Source organism: Molothrus aeneus, chromosome 1 (genome assembly GCF_037042795.1).
Source record: "Molothrus aeneus isolate 106 chromosome 1, BPBGC_Maene_1.0, whole genome shotgun sequence".
Classification (NCBI taxonomy): domain Eukaryota; kingdom Metazoa; phylum Chordata; class Aves; order Passeriformes; family Icteridae; genus Molothrus; species Molothrus aeneus.
Window position 1 is genome coordinate 146,826,003 of NC_089646.1, and position 19,285 is coordinate 146,845,287.

Consider the following 19,285-nt stretch of genomic DNA (forward strand, 5'->3'; position numbering starts at 1 on the left):
TTCACATGCAATTGAATAAAATCATGTAAAAAAAGGCATAACTGCCTCAACTCATTATACACTAGTGTTTGAATGAATGCAGCTTGCCCCCATAGCCCCTTCACAGTGACTTTCCACAAATCATCTCTGAGGGCTGAGGGACTGAGTGGGCTTTGTGCAGACAGGTCAAGTGGACCTTTGTGCTCTTGGAGAGTCATAAACAACACAAAAATCTAGTGCATGTAATTAAGCTGAAGGATACAGACTCATTAAATCATTTCCATCAAATGATGAGAAGTTTCCAGCAATCAGATTGCTCAGGATGCTGCTAAAGGAATTGCTCTGGATGCAAATTTGACTTGAGGAATAGAATGCTTTGTGCATCTTCTTTCAGAATCTTGCCAAGGCAGAATGAGAAGAAAACAGTGTATTGAAGTTTCCAGTCTGAGCCTCAATTACTGCAACTGTAGTAAAATAATCCTATGAAAAATTCAGAAAAAAGCATCCTGCAAACGCAGGTAGGGAGGTGCCTGCACCTTGTTGAACACAATAAAAGGAGGAGGGTACTTGTGTGCATTTTGCATTCAAAATACAAAAAAAAAAAAAAAAAAAAAAAAAAAAAAGATTTATAGCCGAAAATCGGCTGTAAAATGTAAAAGCATCGGGGATGAATGAGAGACGAAGCCACCGGGAGGCACTATTGCCACTCAGCAAGTGCGTGATCAGAGCCGCTCCTGCTGCCTCGGCCAGCAGCGAAGCAGCCTCGTGTGCAGGTCACCGTAGGAACCACAGCACCACTGCACTCAAAAGACACTTATTGAGAGGTGCATTTGTACCTGCCTGGAATGGTGCTGACAATCTTTGCAATAAAAATGATGTGCGACTTCTGCTAGTTACCAGAGACTAAAGTGGTTGTGGGGGTTTTTTTGTTTGTTTGTTTTATTGTACAGCATCATCTAATTTAATCCTGAATAAAAAAGAGGACTGTCATGAACAAGATGAAATCTTAAGGGATTATGAACGAACTTCCTTGTAAATTAGAAATCTAGGAATGTTTGCAGAATGAATACTTACCTTTCAAAACTGCAAATTGCTATGCAAAAAAGGAAAATGAAAGTAACGATAACATGACTCCTTGCAGTTGAAAAAACCCTTTAATTTTGCATTTTATTAATTTTATACTGTATCAGCCACTTTGATTTTAATCTCAGAAGAAAAAAACAAAGCCGAGTGCAATGCAGATGAAAGAATCAAAAACCACAGAAGCCTGAGACATCCTGTTCTTATATTGACACTCATCAGAATAAAAGTCCACAAAATCCAACTTCTCTTTCCTTCCAGCTACAACTAAATAAAATCTTATTTTTCATGTAATTAACAATTCTTTGGCAATTTGAAGACTATTGTACATCTTTTAAAACTCTGCATTCAAATATTTTGAAGTAACTTAATAAAAAGATTTGACTCTCATTTATGACGTATCACAGTCAGAGAAGGGTTTACCTAGTATTCTTCTTATGCATTTACTGTACTTTTAAATGGTGCCATAATCTAGATAAATAAAGTTTATTTAGGATTTTTGTCATTTTATAATGAAAATAGCATATGAAAAATTCAATTTAAAACAACACTTTATGATCTCTATTGACTCATCTGCACAAGAGCTTAATTCCTGAAGCAGATCACACATATAACATTTTCCTTTTCTGCTGTTATCCACAATAATTCAGATACAAGATATTTCCCCATTTTCATCTCAAGGAAGAAACACACCTTTAATTATTGATAAATGCGGTATCAGCTGCCTTGACTGCCCAACAACAATTAACACAGAAAGATCAGCTGAAAGCATTAAGTATAGGAATACAATGCAAAGAACCCAAAATGAACAATTTTAAGGCACATTATACTTTGAATTATTTAATTCACCACACAGAACTCATTCAGAGAAACACAATGCACATCTCAATTGAAACTCCTCCTTAGTGCAGAAGTTTAATGTCAAAGTGAGTCTGGTAGGTTAATCCATGGCAATTTCAGGTCTTGTCTGGCAAATTTGCCTGTGCCAAGAGCGTGTTCTCAGGCAGATGGAAACAGCTGGTTTAAATTTGCTTCTACTCAAAGCTAGAAGAATGAAAATCAGCTCCAGGTTTGATAGCCGTGCTCCTGCAAGATTTGTCACCTGAGATGATGGTTGTAAGCAGAAACTGGAGTCAATGACCCTAAATAGTTTTGGTTTTATGGCACAGCCACACACCTGGCTTGTGCTCTGCTGTGTGACAACGCAGAGGAAGGGGGTTTGCTCCATGGGTGCCAACCCAAAGCTGATTGCTGCTCTGTCATAGCTTACCTTTGGACAATTTTCTCTGCCTTGGATCTTCATCTCCAAAAGATTAATTCTGTCATTATCACAGTATTGTACAGATAATTCAATTTATGACTGCCATGCTCTTAAATACTGTTGTAATGAGGTTCGTATAAAAAACTTCAGAGAGGTCCTTCGAGCTATCCTCTACATAAACTGGACAAGCAGAAATTACATGCCTCAGACTCAAGATAACCAGCAGCTTCAAGAAGAGCTAAAATATCTGCTTATTTCAGGTACTTATTTAGTTCTTATTGCTGGACAAAGGAAACAAAGAGTAATCATTTAGTTCTACTCCAGAGAGAGAGAAAGAAATTGCTCAGTTCAACAATGTATTCACTGAAGAATGGTCAGGCATTGGAACAGGCTGCCCAGGGAAATGGTGGAATCATCATCCCTGGAAGTGTTAAGAAAACATTTAGATGTGGCACTTGGGGACATGATTTAGTGCTGGACCTGGCAGTACTGGGTTAATTGTTGAACTTGATGATCTCAGAGGACTTTTCCAACCTTCAGAATTCTATGAATCTATGGTAATATTCTGCCTGTTTTCTTCTACCTTTATTAAAAAACTTGTGCAATTATAGTCAAGTTAAATGTGGGATTCAGATCTACTTGTCTTTATGGGAGATTTCAAGTTCCCAGACAAAACTGAGAATATCATCCTGCCGTGACAAACTGACAGATCCTGAAAATTCTTGAAGTTTGCAGGAGGTAACTTCTTGTCACAGGTACTCAGTGAGCCAGCCAGAAAAGATGCCCTCCTAGATCTGCTGTTTGTGAAAAGAGAAGAATTCATGTGGGATGTAATGGTGAGTGGCTGCCTTGGCCACAGGGATGACAATGTGGTTGTGTTTAAAATTTTCAATGCAATGAGAAAAAGGAAGAGGAGACTTGCTACCCTGGACTTCAGGAGAGCAAACTTAAAGCAATTCATGAGCTATTTAACCTGGGATTATCCTGGGAATCTGCTTTTGAGGACTTGGAAACCTTCAAGAACTGATCAGTCTTTAAGAAAACCTTTTGGAAGCAGAGGATCAGGCAATTCAACTGTGTCTTAAATGGGATAGAAATCAAGCTTGGCTGAACAGGGAACTCCTTGTGGGGCTCTGGAGGGAAAATAAACTGTATGACCTGGTAAGTGAGCTCAGGCTTTTCAGGAAGAATACAAGGTTTGGATACTGTCCATCACAGCATCTTCTGGAGAAGTTGTCCAGCTATGGAAAGATCAGGCACACAGAGCACTGGGTGAAGAATTGGCTGAAGGACAGAGCTCCAAAGGTTGTCACCAATGGTGTTCCTCTGGGGTTGTTTCTAGGGCCAGTCCTGTTCAATATATTTATCAACAATCTGGATGCAGGAGTTGGATGCACCATTAGCAATTTTGCTGAGGATACAAAAATGGGAGGTGTGGTTTGCTTTTTTTGAGACACAAAAGGTCTTATAGAGGAAACTAGGCAGATAGGGTAATTGAGTGATGATCAACTGGACGAAATTTAAAAGCTGAAACTGTGGATTCTGCACCTAGGATGGAGTAATGCCCAGCAAAAGTCTAAATAGGGAGAGCAGTGGCTGTAGATCAGCCCTGCAGACAAGGATCAGCTCACCAGGAGCCAGCAGTGAGCCCTGGCAGCCCAGAAGGCAAATCCCATCCTGGGCTGCATTAAACCATTAAACACAGCATGAGCAGCAGGGAAAAGAGAGGATTATCCTGCTGTGCTCAGGGCTGGGATCACCAGGTGAGGATGTGAAGGCTCATGACTGTATCCAGAGGGTAACAAAGATGGTGGTGGGGCTGGAAGCCATGTCCTGTGAGGGGCACCTGAGGGCTCTGGGCTTGTCTGGCTTGGAGGAGGCTCAGGGGTGACCTCATTGCTCTCTGACAGCTTCCTGAGGAGGGGAGGGGGAGAGGGAGGTGCTGAGCTCTTCTCCTTGGGATCCAGGGATGGAACTTGTTGGAATGGTTCAAAACTGTGCCTGGGAGGCTTAGACTGGACATTAGGAAGCATTTCTTTACTGAGAGGGTGGTCAAGCAGTGGAAGAGCCTTAGATGTGGTCGTTGCTCCAGACCTGTTAGTGTTTAAGGGGTATTTGGGCAATGCCCTTAAAACACTTTAATTTTTGGTCATCTCTGAACTGGTCAGACAGTTGGATTAGATGGTCTTGTAAGTCACCTCCAACTGAATTAGTCTATTTTGTTTAGTTCTATTCTTGTGATTCACAGACAGTGATTAAAAATCAGCTCTGTCCCCTCACTGTGCTGAGGGTCCCCACGAGTTTGCTTAGGAACCTGTGATGACCTCTGTGTGTGTTTTCATTCCTGTGCTAATGAGAGTTAACAATATTACAGAATCCATTTTAAAAGCTGCCATTTCCAACACTGATGTCAGAGGTAACCTGCAGGTAGAAAATAGTTTCATTTGTTTTATTAAACAATTTGTTCACTTAGCCTAAGCCTTCTGGGGTTAGAAGTAACCAGAACAGCAGCAGTTTCTTGAACCTGTTGCACCCAGAACATCATCAGAGGGCATTTAGAAGGTTATATTTCTAATGTTGTTATTACAAATCAAGCCATTCCAGGCAGATACTTCCAGAAAAATCTGAAATTTGACCAAATGAAATTCACCTACCTTCATTATTTGGAAGATTAATTTGTACAGGACTGAGAATTCTTTGTTCTTTTTCCCTAAATGATAATATTTTTTCTACAAGCTGGTGGGAGTAGAAAGCTATAAACAGCTGCTGATGGGTTGTGAACTGAATAGAATAGTCATCATAATTAATAACTTAGTAATATCCACTACAATGTCATGACCTGGCAGAAACTTTCATCTATAATTAATTATAGTCCTCATTTTGGATAGGCTTTTTTTTTTGGTAGAAAAAGGAATGACAGTATTTCTGCTTATCTATTTAACTGCTAACATGAGTCTAATTTCATTAACAGCAAAATTTTGAGTTTGATTTGGAACAATAAAAACACAGTTGCATAAGCCCTGAAAATTCCCTTAAACTAAAGATTTTAAAGATTCCCTTAACTAAAGATTTTCTTGCTTTTACCAAGGTGGAAAATTAGAGTTTTTTCATATAAAAATAAGTTAGGAAAATATGCCCTTGCATACACTTATTGTCTGGAAATTGCTGTTGATTTTTTCCAAGTAGATAATGTAGCTGTTAGAGCTAAAAGACAGGCTTGGAGGACATTTGTTTTAAAATTTACTCCATGGAGACTTCCAGGATTTATATACTTTCATATGGGAAAGGGCAAAACAAAAACAATGTTGAAAACTAGGTTATATAAATAGAACATGCACCTAGTTATGTACTATAAATCATGCAGATGAGTATTTTTAACTGGGGGAAGGAGACACATGAACAATGAAGAAATATAGATGTTCCTAAACTCTGAGGTGATGATACTCTGTTCTGAACAAACCAGAAATGCTCATAGACATTGAGCTTGCTTCTCAAAGAGAACTGATAAATGAGGGAAGGCCTCTCAAGGTGTTCCCTTAGGTTCCCTAAGTTTAACAAAATCAAAAGTACTCTTCAGTAAATGCTTTTTCCTCTCATCTTTCCTCAAATGATATGAATTATGCACAAAGATTGTTTATTTCAATTTGGATGCTTTGGAATTTCTGTTGTAATAAACAGGGCTCTGAGGACTTTTCTGTAAATGCTTTTCCTGTTTATTTATGTCATTTTTATCAACAAAACCACTTATCTCAACCCCAATATCTTATGTCCCCCCCAAAAAAACCCACAAACCCAAATATTATTAGGTTGGAGACACTGAGATGTGTTTAAGTTGCTGCCTCTCTGCATCTTTCCATCCACAGAAAAATTGAACACGAAAGTTTATCTTCCTGCAGGATTGATAGTGAGATGTTTTACATTCATTATATACTTAGAAAATGGATTCTCTGGCTGTTTAAGTTAATTTTATAACTAAATTACCTGTAGGATTTTGGAATAGTCATGCACAATTAAAGAGAAAAGTGCAAATAAAAAAAAACAATCTGAGGATATTTCTTTATGGTAAATATGGCTTTTTTTTTTTTTTTTTCAAACAGATGTAATCCTGTCTTCTTTCCCTCACAGCCCAAAGCATGAGCTCTGTCAGGATCCAGAAAATATGTAGAGCAGTGCCTAAGATTCAGACACCCAGTCTGGAAGATGTCTTCTGAGATCAGCCAGGAGACATACTCAGAAGGGACAAAAGCTGCCAAAATACACTTGTAACTTTTTTCTTTATAAAACCTGAGCTGCAGCAGTATCTGCCATTATATTAGCCCAGCAGCCACAATATTTACCCAGAAACTGTTGAGAACTAACTTGTATGCTTTGGGAAGATTTTCCTCTCTTGGAAAGCTACCCTAGTCAGCAATTCACTCTTTCACATCCATTCTCCCCTTGCCATATGAATCTTTCCTCCTTTTCAACACAGGTAAACACTTTGAATGTACCCACAGGCTCCTGTGTTTTGCATTCAGTAGACATTGGATTTAAACAAGAAATAATCTTGAGGGCAAGTTCAGACTCCAGGACTCCACACTCTAAATTCAAGGCATTAAGCACTGGTGTCAAAGGATTTCTGATTGAGTGTTAAACCCAGCAGGATCTTTTGCACAAGAGCATCACAATGATTTTAGCACAATTTTTTTTTTCCATTTTTTAGATTAGATATCATCCCTCGCAACTGGCTTTAACTCTGGACTCTCAGAAGGTTATCTAGGATGTCCTTAACAGAACTCTGTATGGTGCCTAAATTGCAAAAAGGACAGAAAAAATGACTTCTCCCACACTCAGAGTTTTCCACTGGAAACTGCTGAGGTACCAGCAGTGCCCTAGTGAATTTGATTGTCTCCTCAAGGGAACTAATTCTTCCTCGAGCATTGCAGAGAAGGCATATGGTAGGTTCTGGCTTCCATTTCTTGGGGCCAGGCACCTAAAAAAAAACATTGCAAAAAATCCCTGCAGTCCTTTATCCATCTGTCTTTAGTGTGCTGGTGTGAGACAATTTCACTCCAAGTTCTTCATATTGATGGAGTCCTTAACTGAAGTACTGCCATAGAAAATAGCTGAGCAGATCAGCTCTTCCTGGATAACTTTGCTCACTGAAGCAGATGATAGTCATCCACAGACTTCCGCAATCTTGAGAAAAGCAGGAAGACACAGAAGGTTCATTTCAGCTAAAATTTTGGTGGTTCTCTGTTCCCATTATGACTGTGCTCATTAGAGTCCATCATAAGAGGCCATCAAATATGTTTGAAGTTAAACACCTACACAACCTTTTGCACAATAAGGTCATAGCTATTACCAGTTATGCTGGTATTTATTTTTTACCTGCTCTCATCCTAGTTTGTTTATAAGAGGCTACCAAAGAACTGTAATGTCCTTAAACACCATCCAGACATGAAAAGCTTGCTGGAGAACTTCAATCCCCACAGAAAAAAATATGGCTAAGCCATAGAGGAAGAAGTATTTACATTTTTTAAACATTTTTTAAATCACTAGCCTTACAGAGTAGACTTAATCTGTGAGAAAAAATCATCTTATGATGGATTTCTTTGGGGTTAACATCAAGGAAACAATGTGTTGCCATTGGATACACCTCAGCCATTTAGAGGAGAATAATTATTGTCTGAAATCAATATATTTGTGTCCTTCACTAAGATGAGAAATCCCAATCATTCCAACCATTTTTGTCTGTAAACGGAGAAGGTGTTTTTCAGGGACTTTCCATAAGCTACAAACAAATTCCCCATGGATGGGGAAGGGCTCAATTCAGTTGTGTAAGCACAAGCGCCAAGTGCTACTAAATGCTATGGTGTGGATAGATAGATAGATAGATAGATAGATAGATAGATAGATAGATAGATAGATAGATAGATAGATGATATGTGTGTGTGTGTGTGTGTATATATATATATATATATATATATATATATATATGCACCTTAGGGAGCACATATAAATTATATGTATATATTCTATAAAGCTGGAGGTCAGGTGTGCAATTCCAGATTTGTCATGTTACATCAGACACGTGTTTGGTCCCTGCCTCCCTGCCAAGTGAATACTCTGTCACTTTTATGCTGAAAGAGAGCTCAGTCCTTGCTGTGCACTCAGTGCTGAAGCACAGGTGGTGACCTTGCTGCCCACCTTTACTGATGGTCAGTAATTTAAACAAAGAAGCCAGAACTACACCCATGATTGTCAGCAATTCTTACTCGCCCTCTATTCCCCCTCCTTCACCTCTTTAAGATGTCAGCTAGAGGTAATTTTTTTTCATATACAAAATTTAAGCTATACATTTTTATTTCTCGGACACAGTTCATGCAAAACCTAGTTTAGAAATGAGTGTTATGATTTAAACATCCATTACTAGGCTCAGATTGACAGCAAAAAGAATTCACTGAGAATTTCTTTAAAAAAATGTCACACAGTTCTGGTGACCCTGATAGAAAATGTAAGAGATCACTGTTTCACAAAGTAAATAGCAAGTCTCATTTTCCTAGAAATTCTCCTCTGTTCAGATTCAACACACTAAAATTGTTTCAGTGGTAGAGCAACACCTGCCTGCAGGGGAGCATTCCAGGAAACTGACTTACACATTGTACTAAAACCACACCCTGCAGACAACAGAGGGGTATAAACAAAAGCTGGATCACCTCACTGAATATTGAAATAATGACATAAAACTGACGATTCCAACTACTACTACCAAAAAAAAAAGCAAAAACCAAAACCCACCAAACCTCCCAAAAAGCCACCTATCTTAACAGGAGCTCAACAGATGATTTATTGCGTGTTGCTCTCAGATCCTATTTTGAAGGAAAGAATGAAACCCAAACCAAAAGGTCCTACATGATGTTAATAAAATCTTCTTTGCAGAAAGAAATCAAAATATAGGCTTTAAACCCACCAGATAACCCTGACCAAATGGACCACAAACAAGGCTATGGACCCTTGTTGCACTCTAAGGCTCCCTTGCTCGTGCCACCGTTGTTAACTGTAAGACACAGTTTAACCACACACTACCAACTCTTCATCTCCTTTTTCCCAAGGTGTTAATAAGGTTTAATTAGCAAAATGATCATTTACAGTAGAACTACATTTCCCAGAGTGGTTTTCTTTTTGCAAAGCAGTTATTTTTCAATATCTGTCAAGATCCATATAACAGAGAACTTTCTTAAACGTTTGTCAGGGAATGGATTTTAAGACCCAATTGAATCAGTCAATACAATTGGTATTGTAAAGCTGTTCTCAATTCAGGGTTTTCAGGTATTTGTAAATGAAGACAAAAGATTAGGTTCTTACAGGGACCCTATCTTGTCCCAGCTTACTCCACTGTTGCATCTGTACAATTCTTTATATTATAACTGATTACTTCATAACAAAATTTAAAAGAGGAATAAAATTTTCTAAGAATTTCCTCAGCTCAGGAAGTGTTAAATGAAATGTAGCACGGGAAACATCTAGGGCTACATTGTGTGCTTTTTGGGGCTGCCTTATATTTTTTTTAAATACACAAAGGGTTTTTTAATATGAGATAGTATTATTTTAATATGCATTATTAGTATGCATTAACATAATATGCATTATGTTAATGCATGTTAACATTTATTTCTTCCAAAATTTCTTATATTGGTACTAATGTCCTTTTTTGGTGGGTTGGTTCTAAGACACTGGAGAAGCACAAATTAATTCAAAACTTCAGGGCTTCTTTTTTCTCAATTTGGATAAAGAAACACATTATAAAAAGCAATAGATGTGTGTGAGGCCTTAGGGTTTTGTGGGTTTTAAGGGTGGATGTTGATAGCTTTTTTTAAACCAGGTTAGAAATAGTTCCAGTAAAACTCCTGCTGTGTTAGCAGATCTGGATAAAAGTAATCAGTACAAAATGATGTATAAGTTTTTTTCTTTAATAAAAAACCATACCAAACCAAACAAAGCCCCAAAAGAAAACAGAAGTTGAGAGCTCAATGTAAATAAGGAAAAGCTAGCTGCTGCTGCCACAAATGAGTGGTTTAGGTTGCTTAAAGAATCGCCAGCAAGGGATCAGCAAAAGCAGGTTTGATATAAATTTGCAAAAGCATGACAAAGTTTGATGGCAAGGTTCACTCTACTACTTACTATATAAATAAAGCCCACAAATAAAAAAATGGTTGAGGAGTAACCTATGAAGACTTTTGCTGAGACCAGGGACACAGATGGGTAAGGAGGGAAAAGAGTAAGGAATGCAATGGATAACAGAGATCCTCCTGCTGATTCTCAAAGTTCAGAGTGGATGGCCTTGCCAAACTTAGCCTGAGACTGGATCAGCAGTTCAGGTCTAAAGGATTTAGCATAATGAGACTACAGAAAATATTTTCCATATATAGTGAGGGGTACTATACTGGCAGGAAAATTTAGGCTTTTATCTTTAGTTTGATATAAGAAAGGTTAACTGGGCACCTCTAGGTTTGAAAAATATCACATAATTGTTCACAATCTTTAGGTTGGGTGAATATTACTTGATTTAGAGCACTACAACAATGCAGGATGCATAAAATCACCCTGCATAACCTGAACAAGGGGGATAAACTTTGTCTTACAGCTTTAGGTCCTGCAGTGAGCTCTGTCCTGGCGCACTTGCAGCCCCCAATGCTTTACATAAAAGGAGGTGTGAAAGTGCAAGACAAGGCTGTTACTGGGGGCATTGTATCCAAATTTTGGCCAGACAGTTCAGCAGGTATTAGTGTTCCCTGGACTCTTTCCTTGGGCAAACTGTTGGATCAGGTCACCTTGTGGGGTCATTTTCACTCTCCTTTTCTTTGATTCTGTATCATGCAGCTCCCTCTAAGATTGTGCTGTTTGTGCTGTCAAGAAAAAAATATTCATGTTGATATTTTTCCTGCATGTAAAAGACAACAACATCTGGCAAAGCAATGTTTTATAAAGCTGTACTTGACCACTAACCTGTTGTGTTAAGGACATTTGAATAGTCTTCCATATTGAAAAACCAGCAAGACTTTTAACACCGCTGTAGATAAATACCATAATCTTGAAATGAAAGCATATGTTTCCTTCACACACTCCCACTTCTATGCTTTAATTTGTCCCAGCCTACCTGAAGTGTTTTTACTGAAATTAGATCTGTTACTAGTGTAAAATTATAGCTGTTCTATTTCTATGATATTAAAAAAAAATAGAAATGTATCTGGTTATACTTAGCATTGGATATTTTTAGTATTGTTTCCTAATCTTGCTGTGGAAATCTAATGCAATACAGAACATAAGAGATCACATTATTATACTTATAGCTACAACATAAGCAATCAGAAATAAAAAAACCCTCACAAACTCAAACAATAATGGATATTAAAAATCTAATTATTTGTGTCGTTTAGAGAATAGTATTTGTTTTATAATACAACCATGAATATGGCACATTTGTGTAACACATTCTGTTTATTGAAAAACAAATCCAAGATGAGATAATTTTAACTGCATATGGTATCATGGGAACCGGAGATTTGTGGCAAAGCACCAGGAAAAAAAAATCACAGTAATGAATGAAAAAATCAGTGGCTGAGAAACTTACAGCAAGGGACCCATTTGTTCTTTAGGATTTTTATGCTAATTTCTGGGACTTGCTGGAGCAGCAAAGTAGAAATTTTAGGATGAAGGCATCAATTACCAAATACTAATGCTATAAAGATATAATTCCCTTCTCAAGTTAATTTCATACACCCATTCACAGCCTACTTTTCAAGCACTGCACTTTTACTTGAACTCTGTAAGAAGTAAAACTCTTCAAAAGTCAATAAAACTTAACAGTTTCTTTATGAAAACAAAAGTGGTTTCCTTGGGAAATATTATGTTTTAATCCTCCACTAATTTGAAAAAAGATGATAAAATATCTAGAGGCCCCTAAATAAGACCAGGATTGAGATATTAGACTACTGAGATATTATTTTTAAGGAAGTGTGTGCTTGGATACATTTTAAGCCTTACTAAGCACTTCTTACCTGAGTTTACATTTGCGGCTGTTCACTGCCAAAATAAGGCAGTGCATGAATAAAATTCAAACTATGGATTTTTAGTAACTTATTTTGACAAAAATTTATTTCTCAATATAAGTCACATAACTGCATTAAGTCAGAATCCCAAATTAATAGGGGAAATGATGGGGGGGGAAATGAGGGAAGGACACTGCATCTAATGAAAATATTCCAGCAGGAAAGCAAAGATATATTTTTGCCTTAACATTTCACTTTATACATTGATCTATAATGAAATAGTCCTGCTATAATGAAATTGTCCTGCTTCTTACTTTCCCTCATTTTGCAAAAACTTAATAAATAGATGGAAGTGCTGCGATACTTGTGACTGTATGGTCAGGACTATTTTCTTTCCATTTGAGTTCTAAATTAAAAATCTGAAATCAGGCCATTATCATCCATTGAATTCTCAGGCACAGTTTATAGAAACAGGTGTTTGGGGTTTTTTTTGGGTTTCTGTTTGCTCTGTTTTGTTTTGTTTTCCAAGTGACTCCTATTTTTCTTCTCACCGCCACGTTTCCTTTAACATCCCCCAAAGCAACAGCTCTCCCAGCTCCTCTTGCTGTATCTTGCAGTGCCAACTCTTCTTGGGGTGTCCTGTGTAGGGCCAGGATTTGGGCTCAATGATCCCTTTGGGTCCCTTCCAACTCTGAATATTCTGTGATTCTATGATTCTGTCTATCTACTGTCTTAAGCTAAAGAACTACTAACTTAAATACTTGCTTACTGCAAAAATTTAAAGTAAATTTAGGTAAGTAAATATCTGATTTCAAAATATAGGACCAAAACACAATGATTAGAAGTTTCAACAGAAATTAATCTAAACTTATGTGACAGATTTAAGGAACAGATTTCTTGTGAGATAAAATTCATAAATATAGCAGGTGACAAAACTCTGCCTTGCTATCCAAGGTATTTTTTAAAATTATTAGCATTTACCAATGCATACACAGCTGAAATATTTTCAAAAACAATTGTTTTGCATATATCTTCTACCTGGCTTTGTGATATTAAAAAATTAAGCAATGAGATACATATGCAACCGTCAGCTCAACATTGTGGTATTGATGCGTAGTTTGAAAGAATTTACTTTAGAAAACATCAGACCTATTTAGAAACATTTAGACCTATTTTGTGTTATAAGTGCAAATTACACTATTTGGCGTTGGATATAAAATACAACATCCTTCTCAGGAACTGCTGGTGAGCTGAGAAAAACTCTGATGGCAAAGACTGATGACTCTCTCTGTTCCTTAACCCTCTGCATCACAAAGATACCAAGAACAGGATGCTGAGAACATTTTGCATTGTTTGATCCTTCCACTGTATCCTGGCAGAGTGGGTGCATGTATAAAATCCACGTTTCACAGACTGATCTGCATGTGTGCTTTGAGTAGGAGCTGAGTCTTACTGTCTTTTATGGTGAGTTCCTCTGTCACATGTTGCCTTGTAGAAGGTATAGAAGGAGAATGGTTCCATTTCCAAACAGAAAATATTTATGCCTTTTTTTGTTTGTTTTCTCCCCCCCAAAATTGCTTATTTTGCTGCTTTGCTTCATAATCTCACTTCAAGTATGCAAGGCCACTTAAAAGCAGCATTACTTTTGTACCCACTTGGTCTCAGCATAGTCTGCAAAGTTTTCATGAACTATGTTCTGGCTTACCCTCCAGCTTTTTAAATAAGATTTTTTATTCCAAGAGAAAAATGGACATTTTACTGCCAACCCTCCTCCCTCTTAAGAGAAGCTTAAGAAATGCTTTTTCTAAGACTGCTTTACTATTACTGTGTAGAGTTAAAGTTTAAAAGTAAATACAATAAACCACCATCACCAAATGGTCTCTATTATATAATAACTTTAGTTTACTCTGACTCTCTGAGGATCTGAGTGGTCTGAAAAGTGTTATTTTCTGATATATTATCAGAAGAAAAGAAACTGTGGTTTTCATGCACAGTAATGAAAGAAATAGGCTATGGGTAAATCAGAAATGAAATATTGCAGAAAATAGTGGTATATAGAAGATATTAGGGCAGCAGATTTATTTCAGGATTGGAGTAGCTAATATTCTTCACCTTGTTTCCAGTCAGTAACAAGGAAAAAGGCACTGATATTTTCAAAGCTCAAGTATCCAGTAAACTCATGCAAGCAGACAGGAAAACACAAATTGTAATTTTGAATTGAGTTCTGTTTCTTTTTCAAGAAAACATCACCATACAAAGATAAATATTGGGAGCCACATCATGGTCTTACCAAGACAACAGATAACTTATGGCTGATGAAACCTGGGTAGTTAGGAAAGGCAATCTGTGAGAGACAAGCTTTTAATGGATGGAATATAAGAAGAAAAAATTAGCCACAAACAATTTCACCCTGTAAAAAGCTGTCCTAAGAACAAAAGAGAACATTCATTAGCACACAACACAATGTGCTAAAAGATGTGAAAGCAGGAAGAGGACAGGTATAACAGAGATAAGGGTGTACTGGGTTTGGCATCACCCACGTTCAGAGCAATAAAAGAGGTATGTGGGAGGACCAGATGCATCAAGGTTTGTAATACACGTTGATTGTCCCAGCACCAGAGAAGGCAGTCACAAAGTGCTCAAAGCAAACCACTTTTGTAAGTGTACTAGGCAGAAATATAGGGAATTAAAGAGTGTACAATTTTGCAAAAGCTCCTAGCAGAGGAATTTAGCAATGGTACAACATTCCTTTATAGCTACAGTGTAAGATCAAGAAAGGATTACTAAAAATGTATTTATATTCAAATATGACACAAGAGAAAAAGACTATCTAGAAAAAGTTTTCTTACCTTGATAATGTTCATATCTTTTGCATCATTAGAACTATAGGAAATGTGTATTAGCATTATATACGTAATAGAAAATGACAAAAATCTAGATTTTTAACAAATACCTGTACAAAACAAATAATGGGCTGAAAAAACATTGCACCTTATTCAAAACAAGATTATGAAAGACCCTTTTAATAGTACAAAATGCTTCAGAGCAGACAATACAAAGTTCATAAAGATGCCTACAGGTACATCATATGACCAAGACACGCATGTCTGCAGCTCCAGGACTACAGTGCTCCTACAGGACTACACTGCAGCTCCACTGCTGCAGCTGCCATTAGCAAAATATCTAGAGGAAAGAAAAAAAATCCTTCAGATCATGGCATAATTGAATATAATGACAAAGGTGGTGAACTCACTGCAATGTATTGACTCAATTACTGCACTAGAAATCAGAGAGACTGCTCTGATACAGCGTGTTAGACCTAGAGAGAAAGTAAAGTAGAATGATAAAATTTATCTGCTCTAGATGATGCAATTGTTTTTCTCTACAGGTCTCATACATTCTATGTACTGTGTTCTACCTTAACTTGGCTGATTACCTTGATTAGGTCCAAAAAAAAAAGCCTAAACTTTGAATTATGAGGCAAAAGGTATAAAAGAGAAAGATGTAAATTTTTAGAGAAAAGCTTTTGAAAACAATTTGTCATGGGCGTTTTGATATGACAGCACACTCTTATTGATTTTTTCATATTTTGAAACACATGCAAGTTGGAAAAAAAAAAAAAAAAAGAAAAAAGCCACAGGAATATTGGAGAAAGGAGTGCAAGGGTACTTTCATCACCCCTAATAGAAATTGGCAAGTAACAGACTGCAATATTAAGGAAGCCAGAACCCACTTAGCAACATGCTAGTCAGAACTGCGGTGAGTCACATCAATCACTAAATATGGTATTTGTGACAAACCATTTATCCAAACAGACCCTGCTTGCACAGGTCTTCAGCTGTGTGCACTTTAGAGAGTTGAAGTCTCAAATAAATAATGCTTCTGTAACAGTCTGTTGTGGTCTGAGATTTAAATCAGGAACCCAGGAGTTAATCAGAGGCAAGGACTACATTAGTGGCATGTAAAGTCTGCCACAGAATTGGAAATTCTGTCACCCCAGCAGGGTGACAGCCTGTGGGTGCAGTGCCTTCTGTACCTCAGTGAGGGTGCTGCAACGGGCCCCCCTTGATCAGGTGCCTTGTAGTAGATCCCAACCACAAGGCTGATTTTGCCTAAATTACTGCCCACTCTGTTTGGTTCCTCTCCTGTGACAAGTGTTCCATCTATTCAATGACCACACCAAGCTGCCACTGACTGCTGTGCTCAAATCCCACAAAGCCAACCCTGTCCTGGGCTGCATCCACAGCCCTGTGGGCAGCACAGTGAGAGAGGTGATTCTGCCCCTCTGCTCTGGTGAGACCCCTCCTGCAGTGCTGCATCCAGCTCTGGGTCTCTCAGGACAGGAAAGATACGGATCTATTGCAGCAGGTCCAGAGGAGGCCACCAAGATGGTCAGAGGTCTGGAACACCCTCCCTGTGAAAACAAGGCTGAGTGAGTTGGGACAGTTCAGCCTGCAGGAGAGATGGGTCTGGGGAGACCTTATAGCATTTCAGCACTTAAAGGGGGCTTATAAGAAAGATCAGAACAAACATTTTAGCAGGAGCTGTTGTGATAGGACAAGGGGTAAGGTAATGGTTTTTAAGTAAAAGATAGTAAACTCAGACTAGATATAAAGAAATTCTTTACAATGAGCATGGTGAAACACTAGGACAGGCTGCCCAGAGAGGTGATAGATGCCCCATCCCTGAAAACATTCAAGGTCGGTTTTGATGGGGCTCTGAGCAACCTCATCTAGTTGAAGCTGTGTCTGCTCATTGCAGGAGCAGAGTTGGACTACATGACCTTTCCAACCCAGAGCATTCAATGATTCCAAGGAAATGACAAATATTTAGTTGTACTTGAAATATTTAGAACAAAGACTTTGGTGAAATTACTGCTTGTAATCACTGCTTGTTACGTTGATCCAACAAATAAAGAAAATCTAAGTGCATTAATTTGTACAGAATCTGTATTTCAGAGAGAGGACACAGCTCAGTTTCTGCCTCTTTACACCTGGTCCCCTCACATCTTGCTGGTACAAGAAAGTGAATCTCACTCCTGAGAGTGAAGATACCAACACATCCTAATGCTTCTAGCACATATGAGTATTAATGTTGGCACCTACAATTTTATCTTATAGATAGACACATTGTCAGGTCAGATAACTGGTGCTAAAAAGGGAGCAATGGATATTAGTCTGACATGGCTCCTGACTGATGTCCACCTACCAAACTAACTTCCTGAGACTACCACATGCATTAAACAGAAAAGTAGATGTGTACTGTTAGAGAGAAAACACATTTAAATCATGAGTTTTAGAAGTTTGGACACATGGCTTTTCAATTTTCATGAATCTTACAGGTAATACTTACTGGGCAGCTCCTTGAGCAAGGCTGCTTTTCAAGCTCTGCATAGATTTCAGCAGTAGGAAAGCAATCATTCCTTAAGAAGATGGTATTTCCTGCCTTTCCTGGACAGTAGAAGTGATGCTCAGAAGGCTTTTCCCAGCTAACCACATCCTGGGCTGCTTTCTAGGGCCCAAGGCTTGTAATTTCCCATCCTTTCTGCCCTCATCTTACTTTATTGCATCCTAGTGAATTTCATTGGAGAAAACAATATCCTGCATTTGTTACGTGCAGGTTTCAGTTTGAACAATAGGGTACAACATGGATAATTTTATAATTCCTATATTATTACAGACCTGGAGAGAACCAAGTCTTCAGACTTCCAGTAAGTCTTTCTTTGTTGAAAGCCAGAGGGAATTGGTATAATATGGGAAGAAATACTGTGGTTTCTTGAAACACCAAATGTTTGTTTAATCAGTTACCGGGGAGAACATGACTCTTTCCAAGAAAAGTGCATTGTTTTTTACACAATTTGTAATAACTATCTTTCTGTCTGAGGTCCTGCATGCTTTAGTACAACTTTAAGCACATTTAGGCTTAACTGGAAAAATAAGGATTTTTTTGCTCCAGGTCACTCAATAAAGATTACACTCCTACATATTGTTCTGTGTCAAGAGTTGTATGTGCCTGCCTGCTTCACAACAGATGGCTGCATTTCAGTACTTTTATATAGAAGATGTATATGGAAGGTTGAAAAAAACATTCATTTTAATTCGAATTCTTCCAGCTGCTTGTATGCTTTAGTTCTATCCATTGAGCTTGATGTCATGCAAAAGAATTTTTTAAATAGAACTTTGCAGATTTGTTTCTGTTCCTTTTGGATCAAGATTTATTTGGAATGGTTGTACAGAGAGTATAAATCAAGTATGCTTCATGTTGTAACATACCAGACATTGTTTCACGGGGCATTGCAATCTCTGAAATGCAACAAGGAATAAGACACCTTAAAATATAAGCTTTTGGTTTTCAGGGTGAAAGAGCACTTGCAGTTCTGAGAAGGGAGCCTTAACCTCTGCTTCCAAGCTTTGAGTGAGCATTTCTCATGCTGGTTTACTTTTACAGTTTCTTCCTCCCTGTATTGCAAGGATATGAGTAAGATATATTGCAGATTTTTTTTTTCTTCACGAAATACAGAAGTACACATATGGTTATTCAATTCACAGATATAAGAATATTTTTTCGTGGTCTTTTAAGTCTAGATCATCAAAGTCTCTTATTGGCTTACCCAATAAACACTGATTTAAAATGTTACTTTATGGATTTGGCTTCAGTGATTTAGTAATTTTCCTCTGCTTTGCCCTTGTGCTCTGTGACAGAGAAGAGCTGGTCTGGCTTCCTCCGGGCTTTTGTCACCCAAGATTCATTGATGAGACACCTAAGGACTAATAAGGAAGCGATATAAAGCCTCAAAGCTAAAGAATAGAGCCAATCATGACCTAGTACAACAAATGCATCCTCTAAAAAAGGTCTTTTTAAGGTCTTAAAGGTCTTGCAAGGTCTTTTAAACTTTGCTTCTCTTACCTGGTTTAGAACAGGGTGAATCCCAAAC